Source organism: Pleurodeles waltl, chromosome 5 (genome assembly GCF_031143425.1).
Source record: "Pleurodeles waltl isolate 20211129_DDA chromosome 5, aPleWal1.hap1.20221129, whole genome shotgun sequence".
Classification (NCBI taxonomy): domain Eukaryota; kingdom Metazoa; phylum Chordata; class Amphibia; order Caudata; family Salamandridae; genus Pleurodeles; species Pleurodeles waltl.
The window spans coordinates 1,789,209,324-1,789,222,894 of record NC_090444.1 but is presented as its reverse complement, the minus strand read 5'-3'; the positions used below and the strand labels follow the sequence as shown (position 1 = coordinate 1,789,222,894).

Here is a 13,571-nt window from a genome sequence, read left to right as displayed (position 1 = left end):
GCTTGTCACGTGACCTGCCCACTCATACCAGTGCTCCTAAAAAAATCTGATAATAACACCAACAAGAATTTTCATCCCTATCTTTACCCCAAGGATTTTTCCTTCCTATGGTCCCTGTTGACGAGGCTTATTTTATTAATTTATTTATTCATTTACAATAGTTGTAGAATGTTCACTGCAGTCGGAGAGGCACTTCTGAGCACTGAAAAGATGGACTTGAGGACCAAGGAAAGAAATGGTGAATGGGAAAGAGGAAGGCATTCCAGAAGATGAGCTGTCCAACACTTTTTAAGAGGACATACTTGTGGGTCACTATACATTTCACTTCTTCAAGGACCTTCAGCACCCATATAGGAATTGCTTAGGAGATCTGTGCTCTTGGTGGAAAGATCAGGGTGAACGCAATCCCTATCATGTCTAGCCCTTAGTTGCACACTGACTGTGGCTTTTCCAGGCATCACTGAGTAGACCAGAGGCTAGGCATGACATTTTTTTTTAACACTGCAGCTGTCTTAGTCACGCCATGGCTTTAGAATGAACCCTTAATCTCTGACCTAATTCCAAAGCCCTATAGGACAGCTTTGACTACTTTATTCTGGTTTGTTCCTTTAATGGGTTAGTATTTTCTTGATAATAACTAAGATTTTCAGAATTCCATTTGTCTGGTGTGAGAAAACAGGGCTGATTGCAGAGGCCCCCTAACTTTTTGCCCCCATTTTTCACTTTTGGCTGGTGTTTTCCTGACTCTGATGGTGCCCTGGGTACTGCTAACCAGTCCCAGAGCCTGTGTTCTGTGTAAAATCAATATGCAAATGAGGCTAATTATAATTGGCTAAGTCAACCTATCTATAAGTCCCTAGTATATGGTAGGGCACGTAGGTTTAGGGACCACAGCATAGGTAGTGCTGCTGAGGTGCCAAGTGGCATTTTAAAAGCAGGCCTGCCTTGCTGGCTGCTTTTAAATTAAAGTTATATGCAGATTCGACTCTGGAATTAAAAGTAGTTCCAAAGTCTTAAACGACCTTATTTTTACATATAAGTCACCACTAAGGTGTGCCCTGTGTACCCCTAGGGCTGGGTGCCATGTAACTATAAGCAGGGGCCTTAGAAAAGTAGTTTTATAAGCCCTGGTGAGGTAAAAACAGTCAAATTCGTTTTTCCCTAATTGTAGTGAATGGCCTTCATAGGCTAGAATGGGGAGACTTTATTTTAATTTTAAAAGTCCCCTTAAATGACAGATACAAAGAGTTTGGTATCAAATTAATTGTTATAATAAATCACACAACTTCCAGTTGTTGGATTTAATAAAACTTGTTTGGGTAAAGGGTTTTAAACTTTACCTGAAAAGTTGCCAATTTCAGCCCTGCATTGTTTTTGCTGCTGTGCTCTGATTGGCCAGCCTCTGGCAGCCTGGCCAGGCTGCCTTGATGAGGTGTGAAGTGGCCTGGCTTCACACAAAGAGATGTGCCTGTGGGAGGGAATTTCCCCTCAGCAGATGGTGAAGCAGGAAGGGGGAGGGCTGCCAAACTGGTCTTCAAAGGCAGAGAAGGACATTTGGAGCAACCCAGCAACACCCCCACATCCTGCAACCCCAGACAACTAGGTGCCCGCTTGATTAGATTAGGAGAGGGCAGGAGAGGGGTGTGTTTATGATTCTTAGCCACACCAGTGGGTGGGCTCAGCCAGATGTAACCTCCAAAAATAATTTTCAGCCATGATGGGTTTTTGAAGAATGTTGCCTCTTGGGATTGATTTTTGCAACACTTCCCAGGAAGTGGTCATCACAGGGGGAAGGACCCTGCACTTGATTGGAGAATCAGGACCCCCCTGTTTTTCACCCAGGAGCAAGGATAAAACTGGCAGACCTGCACCCACACCTCAGTTCCCTACCACATGCCTACCAGGAAGAACTACAGAAGAAGAAGGACTGCCCTGCTGGACCCCTGGCCTGCACCTGGAACCTGCACTCTGAAGGACTTCACCAGCTGCACACTTGGGCTTCACCACAAGAAGGACTTTGCCTGGCTTCAACTGGTTCAAGGAGGGACTCCCTGTTTGCTACAGGTGAAAAATTGCTAACCAGAGTCCCCTGCACCAACTCCTGAAGAAACCAACCAGCTGACCACTGCCCAAGGGCCAAACAGGAGTTTGTGCCAGGTGCATTCTGGGAGTTGTAGTCCACACCCCCAAGGATCATCTCAGAGCTTCTGGATCCTTGGGGTGAGCTGTGGACCCCAAAAGAACCTTAAAAGAACATCTGGGAGAAGACCCAGAAGTTTGGAGAACTTTTGGAAAAAAGCTCCATAGAGGGACCGACCCGCCGTGGCAACTCTAGCCGGCTTGCCTCAACCGCGACCCGGCCTGATTTGCAGGTTCGTCCCGGTGAAGAAAATCTCCAAAAAAGAGACTAAGTCCGAATGTACAAAGTTGACCAGGACCTCCCAGCCAGCGTATCCGAGGAGGGCTCCAAGGACGTCGGATCAAGATCCAGGTTTACCCCGGTCGAAGGATTTTTCACCTCGAAAAAACGACTAAGTCCGAAGGTAAAAATCTCCACTGAGGATTCCCGCGACACGTATCCAGAGAAGGGTTCCAGGAGGTCGGATTGGACTGGCAGGTTCATCCGCTGAAGAAAATCTTCAGGAAAAACGACTAAGTGCGAAGGTAAACTTTTGACCGAGGTCTCCCGTGGCCTGTAGACGAGCCGGGCTCCATCGCGGTAGGCCTTAAACTTTGACTTTGCCCTGGTCGAGGTGCGACCAGATGACCAGATTGGCGCTTTTTGTTTCTAGGCGCTAGAAAACAATAATTATTTACAAATTCATATCTCCGGTTCCCCTTATCTGATTTTATTCGTTTTTGTGTCATTTTAAAAGATAAAAATATAATCTATTTTTATAAATTGGTTTTGAATAATAAAGCTGTTTCCTGTGTTTTATTTAATTACTGTTTTGTGATATTTGAATGCTTTACACTCTGTATCCTAAGTTAAGCCTTGTTGCTCGTTGCCAAGCTACCAAGGGTTGAGCTGGGTTTAATTTACTGAGACCTAACTGGACCTAAGTGGAGGTTAGTGGCCTATTGCTAAGTGTAGGTACCTACCTGCCCTTACCAATAACCCATTTTCCAACATCTGGACATTACGTCCCTTTTCGTATACCTTGTTATGAGTGTGCTTGATTGTTTATGCATGTTCAGCACCTCTTGCAGGTTCTACCCTTGAGGATGTTTTTCAAAGACTGAGCCCCTGGTGCTCCAGAGATCATTACGCTCATGCTTCTCTGCCACTGTATTAGGCTTGGGTACAGAGGGAGCTCAGACGGAGCACACTGGGGCTTCAACCTTCTCTGCCCTTCCTGTGTGGTCAGTGACTTCCTCAGACTACTGATGCAGGACTACAGTCTTTAAGACCCAAAGTGATGACGGTGTCAATTACTTCATCCATGAATCCAAATCAGTGTTGGGGCATAAGGCTGTCCCAGAGCTTAAGCTGTCAAATTTAACTGGGTGTTTCACTTCCAAGAGGATTCCGGGTAATACTGATGCATAACCAGGATCAGTGGTTCCCTTGCTGGTGGAGGGGCTAGGCAGGGCCTGCTTAAGCATATTTAGCCACTAATACAGACAAGGAAAAAACAACTGATTTCTGAAGAACATAGAACTGACACGCTGCACTGCAGTAGAGGGCCATTGTCTATGTTCTATCACCTAAGCAGGGAAGGCCATCAAAGTACTGACTAGTCTACCCTAGCTTTTGGCTGGAGGGGGTCAGGTTGGAGCTGACCCTCTCTGCTGGATCACCCCCAAAGCTCTTGCCTTCACTCTCCCTATTTTCCTAAATTTGATTTTGCTTGCATTACTACTGTTTAAGTGCTGCACAAATACACATTACCTCTAAGTTAGGCCTGACTGTTTTCGTGCCAAGCTACCAGCGGGTTAAGCACAGGTTAATTTATTGACTTTTGTGGTTCACCCCTGAAAAGAGTATTGTTGTTGCCTGAGTAGGGCTTCTACCCTCTTTGCCCCCAACCAAAATCCCAATTTATTTAATGTATGATTATTGTTAGCCAGCTCCATGGTATGTATGGACCCGATGGGATTTAGACATTTGACTTTGGGGTCAATCATAGTGAGTGAGCAATTGAGCTACTTATAGGCTCTACTTTCCAGAAGGCTTCTAGGCGCTAGCACTGCACAGTGATTGGGTGAGAAAGGAGTCACTTAATGTAAAAGATGAGGCTTCCAGGTCCTTAACAGAAGACCACATGATTTGAAATAGGCCAAGTGGGAGAGGCAGGCGATTCTGCAGCCGAGGGGGGTCAAGACAGGAAAAAACCTGCCCCCTCCCCCAGGGCAGCTCCAAGAGCAAGGAGTGTGCTGCTAGAAGTGGAGGCTAAAGGGTCCAGAGCAAGGGAGTCTCGAGTGACTAGCTAGGTGAGGGACCAATGAAGAACCGGTAAGTCAGGTAGCGGGCATCCAACTCAACATGCTACAACAGGCAGCCCAGATCCCTACGGAGGCTTCATTAGTCCAGAAAGCCACCAGACCCAGCGGGAGCAATCGTTTCTGATCATTTCATTTCGAGATAAGAAAGCCCCTTAGCACTCTCTCTGAACACACTCTTGTGTCATAAGGTTGTGTTGGAAACAGCAGCTGCATTACAGGCATCGGAGTGATCCATGTACAACATTGATTACTCTTTAGCTTGACGTAGCTGCCTCACGTCATCGGTTTTCTGTGACGCAGAAGGAGACAATGAATCGTCCTGGTAGCCGACTCCTCCCTCGATTCCGAATGTCATATAATGTGCGAATACCAGAACATGTGCACATATTTTACTCTACAGTGCCGTTGCATACAGAGCCTGGCGCCGGTAGGTTTGTTTTTCCGTCCCTTAAAGGAACGCGCGAGAGGCAGCTGAAACATTCCTGCAAGCCATGTCCATGTAAGAGGATTACCTTCCCCGGAATAGAGTACACAGGGTGGGGGCGTCGGACAGTATGTTTCCCCACAAGCTGCCCCTGGATACAAGGCCTTAGTCTAATTGGATTGCGATGTGCGCGTGAATCCGCGCAGAGGCACGTGATCCATAACACTGCGGCCTCTTCCGTTCGTCAGTGCACAGTACTTCAGTCTGGGCTGGTCCTGTGCAGAGCCCCGGGGTCTATAGCGCGGCACTGGCGGGTGTGTCCTTGTCAGTGCGCTGTAACTGCACCACCGGGCGCGGAGAGACGGTGTGTGTGGGGCTGGACTGTAGGGTGTGTGCTCGTCAGTGCACAGTATCTTATGGCACTGTACTGTCCGTTGCGTGCTTGTACGTGCACGGTATACGAGTTGTGTTCACTCCGTGCAGACCCACAGTACCTGTGACACTACACTGGCTGTTGTGTGCTCGTCAGTGCACAGTATCTTATGGCACTGTACTGTCCGTTGCGTGCTTGTAAGTGCACGGTATACGAGTTGTGTTCACTCCGTGCAGACCCACAGTACCTGTGACACTACACTGGCTGTTGTGTGCTCGTCAGTGCACAGTATCTTATGGCACTGTACTGTCCGTTGCGTGCTTGTAAGTGCACGGTATACGAGTTGTGTTCACTCCGTGCAGACCCACAGTACCTGTGACACTACACTGGCTGTTGTGTGCTCGTCAGTGCACAGTGTTTTAGTGTGTGTTCGTTCACCTGGTGCAGTCACAGTGCCCGTGGCACTGCACTGCTACCGCGTGCTTGTCAGTGCACAGTATATAAGTTGTGTTCACTCCGTGCAGATTCACAGTATCTGTTGTCAGTGCACAGTATTTTAGTGTGTCTATTCCACTGCACTGGTTGATATTTCCTGTTCTGGCCAGGCCACATAGTACAGCTGCCGCTTCCTTGCCGGTGCACAGTGTGTTCTCACCAGGCCACAGCGGCTTTCACACTGCAATTTGCTTTTCACTGCACAGTATTTAAGGGTGTGCGTTCACCTCCTACAGAACCAAAAATCATATGACACCGCACTGGCTACAAGTCGCTTGCCACTGTGTGGTACGGTTTAAGTGTGTGATCGCCTGGTGCAGAGTCCCGGTGGCCATTTACACGGCACTGGCTGACGCGTGCTCGTCAGTGCACAGTACCGGTTTGTGTTCATTCCGTGCAGGGGAATCGTGCCGGGCTTTGCCGCCTCCTGCACACACCACATGGCAGGACACTGCAGCTGTGTGCTCGATGGCGGGGGGTGGTTGGCGGGTGGTGAGTGGCTGTTATTGTTTCGCCAGTGGGCACAAGTTCTCTGAAAAAATTATCCTCCAAACCACAGGCGTCCTGTTTTTCACAGTAGTCTGTCTGTATCGCAAAGTGTTCTTCCCATCTGCCAGGCCCATTGTCTCTCGTCTGTATGTATGTGTTGTGTTTTTTACTTTTCTGGCTTAGCATCAAACAGAATCTATTAGTCTTAACTGCATATTCAAGGAGATGGATTGAGCACTGACTTGCAGAAAGGCGCGGGAATTTTCCTGCCACCTCGTCTCCCACGCAGCAATTGTTTCTTGCTATTTCGGTCCCACTACTGCTTGCCGTCTACTGACCGTGCTCGTACACATGTGGCGGCGCGGACGCACAAGTGCACGAACATGTATGCCTGCGGAGGCAACTGCTCTTGCACGTGAACCAGAGGGGAGACCGTGCGCAAAAAGTGCAAGCCAGACAAGCTGTGCATGCGAACACACGCGTGCTGTGCGCTCGCGCATACAATGATGTGCCCATATATGTATATGCAACCAAAAAACACGCAATCGCCAAAAAGCATGCACTCCTTCATCCATACATAAACTGCACGCACAGAAACAGACCACTCAGAGAAGCAAGACATCGCCACAATTTCCGTGGACCTCCTCTAACTTTTACCTCACGCCTGACGTCTTGTCCTCACCGATGGTCTTATGTTTCACAAGTCCTAGTGAACCTCACGCCTGCACTAGAGGCACACCTAACTTCATTGAGTGGCGTGGCGCGTGAATCATTGCTCTGCACACTTGCTGGCGCACGTTGTACGCACATCCACACACAAGCACCACGTGCAGGCTGCACAGTGAGCACACGCGCCGTGCAGCCCTCGTGCCCACACGGGCCTGCAGCACCAACACTGGGCGACCACCGCGTGCACAGCGTGCGCACAGAGCACACTCGCCGTGCAATCCATGCGCCCACACGGAGCACCAGCGCCCACACTGGGCGACCACCGCGTGCACAGCGTGCGCACAGAGCACACTCGCCCTGCAATCCATGCTCCCACACTGGGCGACCACCGCGTGCACAGCGTGCGCACAGAGCACACTCGCCGTGCAATCCATGCGCCCACCGCGTGCACAGCGTGCGCACAGAGCACACTCGCCGTGCAGTCCATGTACCCACACCGAGCTGCAGCACCCTCGTGCCCACGGGGCTGCAGCACGCACCGCATCTTCTCTTGCCACCGGTGGCACACGTACTGTTCACCAGGAGTCTAGATGTTTGCGCGTGGTGGGCGGAATGTGCGTTCCACTTACATTCACGTACCACGAGGCCCATTAGACACGCACCCCTCACACCTCTCTGCATTTTGCATGCCCGTGTCAGTGCTGCTATTCACAGTTCCGCCCAGAAGCGAAAAGAAGTACAAAAGGAGTGGGGGTACCCGCTTTCCACTGTCCAGCACCCCGATGGCGCCTGCTGCAGGAGGTCGTGCACGCACGTTTCAGAACCGTGACGTGGCAACCACGGTCACCAGCTCAGGGTAAAAGTAAAACCGCGAAGGAGACCGCCCCAAAACTGGGGTTTTCTCAAAACAAACCATCTCGGGAAGCCCCGGGCATTTCACCAACACCGGCCCCTCCCAGCGCGTACTACCCGGCCCTCCACGCCACAGACCACACGTCCCATCCCCATCACTTCCCTTTACACCTGCGCCGCTCACGGGAGGAAAGTTCCAGCCCGACAACGTCTCACCAAACACACTGTCCACTTCATCTGTTGAAAACACAACCTGCCAATTAGCACATTCCACTTCCGCCACAGGCACCGGGTGGGTGTGCACCGTGTTTATTACACCCGTCATTACAGAAATCAGAGGACGGACTCGCTGGAAGCAGCGGGCACGGTGTGACACTACCAGGTATGCACGTCAATATATACTGACACACATGCATGCATGGATGGATACCTCCCTACACACAGGCACACATGCAAACACACACACCAGCGCACACAGGCACACACATCTCTCTCTCTCTCTATATATATATATATACATTTATATCATACATGCATATCAAGAAATGCGCACATTTAGAAATATATCTACATGCATATATTTATAGCGATGCTCTATTAGCCCAGACTACCTGCACCTGTATTCTATATATCTGCTCCTCCAAACATACAGCTGCGCATATACTCCGCCGCATATGCTTCAGGTATGTCATGCTCTGCCCATTACATAAAAATCTGAATATATTTGAGCCATTTGAATGATCGCGTCTCGCTGTAAAGGGAAACATAGGCGCGTTATGTGCACTTTCACATTAAAAGATAGAGGACTGCAGAAGTACAATCTAGTATTTAGTGCATCGTAAACATTAAAAAGATGACCGTGGCACCGGGCATGCCGTACAGTGGGATGTGGACACTTACCTCTGCGGAGTAACTTCAAAGCCCGTCTAAGCAGAGGGAGCCCTGGCAGCCACTTGCTCACCGTGCCCAGTGCCGGGCATCCTTTTACCCAGAAGACAAGTGATGCAATCCACACGTCCGAATGCCACCCGGCTACAGAATCCTTGCCACTGATAGCAGCGCCCCGTGCCCGGTGAGGTGAAGAAGCAGAAGCGGGTCCCCCCCTGGCACCCCCGTCCACGATACATCCAGTACAAAAACCGCCAGTGTGTGAGCCGTCAACTTGCCCCTTCTCCTTGCATGTGAGGAGATATCTCCCAAGGAGGAGACGCCTCGGTACGTGCCAGCGATCCCGGCTCCTCGGCGCAGCCCCTCGACGCGGTGTGCGCTGTGGCTGAGAACTCCCCAAGGTGGTGCCCGTGGGGCTGCGTGGAGCTCAGAGACAGCCGGGCGCACACTGGCGCTGCCCGAGAGAGGAGCTGTAGGTGGCAGTCCACTGCTCAGAAGGGAGAGCTGCACAGGCACAGGCAGGAAAGAAGACGCAGAAGCGCTGGTGCAGTGAGCAGGCAGCCAAGGAGGAGCACGGCCAGGGGATGCAGTGCGCAAGCAGCAAAGGAAACGCACAGGCAGTCCAACAGGCAGGTCCCTGGAAATGAGGCTTAGCAGGCAGCAAATGATGTGCGCTGGGGGTGAAACCTAAACAGGCAGCCCAGCAAACACGTCAGTGGGAATGAAGTTTACAGGCAGAAAGAAGAGATGTGTTGGCAGAGAAAGTAAGTGTGCAGGCAGCCTGCCGGATATGTCTGCGCGAATTAAAGGAACAGGCAGAGGAATAGATGCGCAGGCAGACAGTAGACACTTCCCTAGATATGAGATGACAAGGAAGGAAAACAGTCAGCTCAGCAGTCACCCCAATGGGATGTAATGATCAGACGGGGACGTGAAATTTACAGTGAGCTCAGTCGACACCTCAGTGGAAGTGTACGTGCACTGGAAGTGAAGTGCACAGCCAGTCCAGCAGGCACCTGCACAGGGCACGATGCCCAGAGCCAGTTGGGAAATTAAATGCACAGGCAGATCAGCGGGCACGGAAATAAAGAGATAGATTTGCTCAGCAGGCAAATAAACCCGAACGGCAGTTGAAAAGTAGCGTCACTGGACAGTACGTAAACAGATCCGCAGGTGTGTCATTCGAAATGGAGTGCACAGGCAGTCAGTCAATTGGAACTGAAAACGCTTAGGTTGTTTAACGTGGTCATCAGTGCCACATAAACAACTTAACAGGAATCTCTAGGCGCTATTAAACGACGAGGGGTGTTTATTGTTTCCCAACTCACTAATACTCGTTTTATCGGCCTGGGAAAGATGAAAGGATGCGATCACTGTTGAGACGTGACCATGCGGTGAAATATGGATACCCGCAGTAGGTGGTTTAAACCACTGAGCTACCACGCTATGGTCTTTACAGGAAGCCGAACTGTGACGTCACTGGAAATGAGAGGCGGGCAGTAAGGTGGTGACGTCACCGTGCATGAGATGCGCAGGCAGAGGGACCAGTCCGCCCCTTGGACCTGTCCTGAGAAGGGTCTCTGATCTCAACGGCTGTAGGAGGTGGATGGCAATGCTGGGGGGCTACAGAGGGGATTACAGATTATGAAACAGATTTACCCCCTGGCAGTGGTGTAATTAAACTAAAAGCCCCCACCCCCTGCACAGAACATGGACCCCCCACTCACTCAGGCCAGGTGCTGTGCTGAAGGGGCCCCCTAGGGTTTAGCCCCCCCACCGCGGGGGCTGAAGGGCCATTTGTTACGCACCTGACTTTGTGGGTGCGTTCAAAATAAACCAAAATAAACCAGGCCCCATCCACCGTGCTCCACGGAAGAGCAGCACGTGTGACGCGCGATGCTGTTGTCACTGCAACTAAACAAAATGTATGTGAAGCCGGAAAGGGAACATGACATAAAACCTGGAATAACACGAGTAAAAAAAAATAACAACAAAGCTGTCATGGTCGGTTGGAATGAGGGCACCGCTCAGCATCCACGTGCAGGGGGCGGCGGCCCGACCCAGTAACTGTAAAGCGCCACATGGCGCAGCATAAACTCTGGCACGATAATAGTCGGATAATCTGGTGCGGACGCTGGCCGGCGGGCCAAATCCTCATCCACACACAAGTCTCGTCAGCCACTAGCATGTCAGTTCTTTAAGAGAGCTCCGGCGGAGGGGGCGAGATGGAGGGAGGGGGTGCGGGGACTAGACGTGTGAACTCCGGAGCCTTGCCACTGGGGGCTCATGATGGAGAAAGCCAATTAAGCAGTGATAGGACTGTCAAACGCCCAGCGCGGCCACTGACTGTTTCATCAGCCTTGAAAAGCGGCCCCTACTCGCTCCCTCCGCCCAGTCCTAGTCCAGAAAGTGGAAGATGCGCGCGGAGCAGTTTGGTGCAGTGGGTGGAAATAGCGCTTCCTTTGTACACAGCCGTCGAGGGCCGGGATCTAAGGATCTTATGACACCTGCGTCGTGCAGTCGGCTGTCTGCGGTTCCTCAAGCGGCTCGAGTCTCGTTATCCCCCGCCCGGAGCTCTCTCTCATTCAGGAACATCCCAGGCAGGCTCAACATCATCTGAGGAGACCATCTGCAGACTGTGGAAATCTTAAGAAGTTAAGCGCTGCAGGATCCATAGATGCTACGTTGCAATATGTGCACGTATAATAAATAAAAATATGGCGTTTTTTAACATAGTGCTTAATACACGCGTGCCACTTCTAAATGCTGTAAATATCTGGTGTCAATGATACCCAATATAATGATACTCCATTTACTGATCTTGAAAGGATGGGATCCTCAGCAGGCCTTCCCAAAACTTCGAAAACATGGGGATCACCGCCTGGGCCAGGCGCGATGTGCAAATCACCGAACCATCATACTGTACACGCGCACGTCTATCTCCACGCGCAAGTGCGTGTGAGTGACACACAGAGACAGCACACAACCCTGAACATATATCAATAATCCTCGACTCATAGAACAGGATTACATATATGTTACGAGGTCGCAAAAAAAACTTTGCTTGGTTTTGGGTACATAGGGATATTTATTTTTTCAGAAGGCACTGCAGCTGTTTGCCCATCCTTTTCAGTAAAACACCTGATTAATCAAGGCTACTGGTTGTGCAGATAAAAGTGTGTCATCACTCATATCTGGGATGCCATAGACCCGGGCAAAGGAGGGAATGAATGTCTTTGCTTGTGTTCCTGCGCCATATAAGGGTAGCAGGGACTAAGTCTATCTTGTCCCAGACGTGCTGGAAGAGTGCTTCAACCAGCAAAAAATTTAAATGTGGCACTAAATTGGCATGTCAAAGCACAACTAGGGCAAAATGTGAAAAATAGTGGGGGTACTAATTAGCATATGTAGCAACAATGATCTGTTATTGTCAGTAGTGCCCCAAACCCCCATAGGTGGTAATGAGCATGATCTTTGTCAGGGTGAACCTCTAAAAACACTAAATTAACATGAACTCAACCCTCTAGTAGCTTTGCCACAGCGCAGGCAGGTTTAACCTAGAGGCAACGTTTAAAGTATTTATGCACTACTAACATAGTAACACAAGAAAAATCCAAAACCAATTCAGAGAAGCAGGCAATTTAGAAAATGACACAAAAGTGACAAAAAATCCAATAAGTGGTACCAGAGTTATGAATGTTTAAAGTTTGAAATTAAGAATTGCTTCAAAAGGAGCTAAGCGCCACAGGAGTCAACTGGTTGTGCCTGAGCAGGACAAAGATAAGTATTAAGGCCAACCTGGATGAGAGGCAGGTCAGATTTAAGGGCTAGGTTCACCCCAGTCAAAAAGTTACATTCACATTTAGAAACGTTTATGGAGCAAATTGTTTTCAGCAGGGTAAAGGCAGTAGGCGTCTGCAGACACTGGGATCAATGCAGAGCGGAAGTCTGAGGTTCCGGTGAAGTCATCGATGAAGACAGGAAAGCTCTGAGAGGGAAAAGTTCTGGTTTTGTGCCCAAATAGCCCTTAAAATCAATTAAATGCAGACAGCAGCTAGATTTCTACGTTAGGACGTAGAAACTTTTCTGGAACTTGGATTTCTTCACTGGGGCAATGCTACAGGCTGTAAGCAAAGAGGGTTTGGCGTCATCAGATGCCGATGATGGTGATCCTGCTGGATCAGATTTACTGCTGTGGAAAAGGACATTAGTACACAATTAATAGAGCCATGTCAGTACCTACAATTCAAACAATACTTACAAGAACCTATATTGCTTTGAGGAACCCAAACACAAACAAATTTGAAACCATTTTTCACATGAAGAAATAAATGAAACACAGTATCAGGTGTGAAGTTATTGCTCACAACATGTATTTGTTAGAAATTGTGTATCTAGTTGGCAGAGGTATACACCTTTGTCAAAGTAGGAACGACAGTCCTGGTCAGGGTAAGTCACAACACAATCCAAATTATCCTGTCCCTACCCTCTGGTAGCTTGGCACTGAGCAGTCAGGGAACCCTTTCCCCCCCCTTACTCTGGGACTTGTCTGGCTCATCTTTAACCCCCCCCTTAACCCTGCTGGGGGAACCTGAACCACTCTTCTTGGGGTCACTGCCAGGTACCTTCTTGGACACCCTGGTGCTAGCCCAGAGGTCTGCTTTTTCAGCAAGCTTCCTGGGATCAGTCAGCTTACTGTCAACTAGGTGCTGGCACAACTCTGTAAAACAGATACTGAGCAGGTGATCTCTCAATTAAATTGTATAACCCAACATAATCATTAACTTTGCTGCTCTGCACCCAGCCATTCAGTGCCTTACTGGAGTAATCAATTACATCTACACAGGATTGGTTAGGGAGCTTGTTACTGTCCCTGAATCTTTAACAATACTTCTCAGGATCAGTCCAACTTTGCAATCAAAATGGCTCTCATGG

At 49.5% G+C, this 13,571-nt stretch overlaps 1 protein-coding gene across 4 annotated transcripts in view; it reads right to left on the bottom strand.

The window, feature by feature from the left end:
* The window catches only part of LRFN2 (leucine rich repeat and fibronectin type III domain containing 2), a 1,534,746-nt gene extending 1,525,185 nt beyond the window's left edge, over positions 1-9,561 (bottom strand). For 2 of the 4 annotated variants that reach the window (XM_069236234.1, XM_069236235.1), the window contains exon 1: positions 8,649-9,206. The gene's annotated coding sequence lies outside the window, so the exon portion shown is untranslated. Of the gene's footprint in view, positions 1-8,648 lie in introns of all 4 variants that reach the window. The other 2 variants (XM_069236232.1, XM_069236233.1) reach the window with 2 other exon arrangements.
* Between the last annotated feature and the right edge of the window lie 4,010 nt (positions 9,562-13,571).